A 567-nucleotide genomic window follows, 5' to 3' on the forward strand; every position below is an offset into this window, starting at 1 on the left:
TCGGCGCTGAGTGGATCGGCGAGCGCTCGCACCGTCCCTTCCCCTCGGGTCCGGTCCCATGGGACTGAGGCTGAGGCTGTGCAAACTGCCCGGCTCGAGGTGAAAGACTCTGCCTCATCTTGCCCCCAGCCTCTCCCCATCCCTCGGGGGCTGATTTGACCGCGCAAGCGGGGGGGGGTTGGAGGCAGCGGAGCCTGCAGCTGGCAGGGGAAAGGCTGCGAGGGAGCCGCTTGGCAGATGCAGAAGTTTGCTCTTAATCCCAAGCCGCCCTGGGCCAACTTTGCTGCGGTTCCCCGCTGCTGCCAGAAACCCCGTTTATTCGCCTTTCGAGCCAACCTCGAGGCCATCAGACAACAGCGAGTAATTTATCTCCTGGGGGGGCTTCCCCGGAGAGCTGGAGGAGGAGAGAGATGCCGAGCCGGGCTCTGCTGGCGGCCGCGCTGGCCGCCTTCACCTGTTCCTCTTCTCAAGCAGCCTGGCTCCAAAATAATTCAGGCTCCCAGACAAGCCCTCCCTGGGGTAAACTGAGAAACGCTGGGCTAGGTATGCTCCTCGCCCCCCCCCGTC

The sequence above is a fragment of the Aptenodytes forsteri genome, unplaced genomic scaffold (assembly GCF_000699145.1).
Source record: "Aptenodytes forsteri isolate BGI_AS27 unplaced genomic scaffold, ASM69914v1 Scaffold61, whole genome shotgun sequence".
NCBI lineage: Eukaryota > Metazoa > Chordata > Aves > Sphenisciformes > Spheniscidae > Aptenodytes > Aptenodytes forsteri.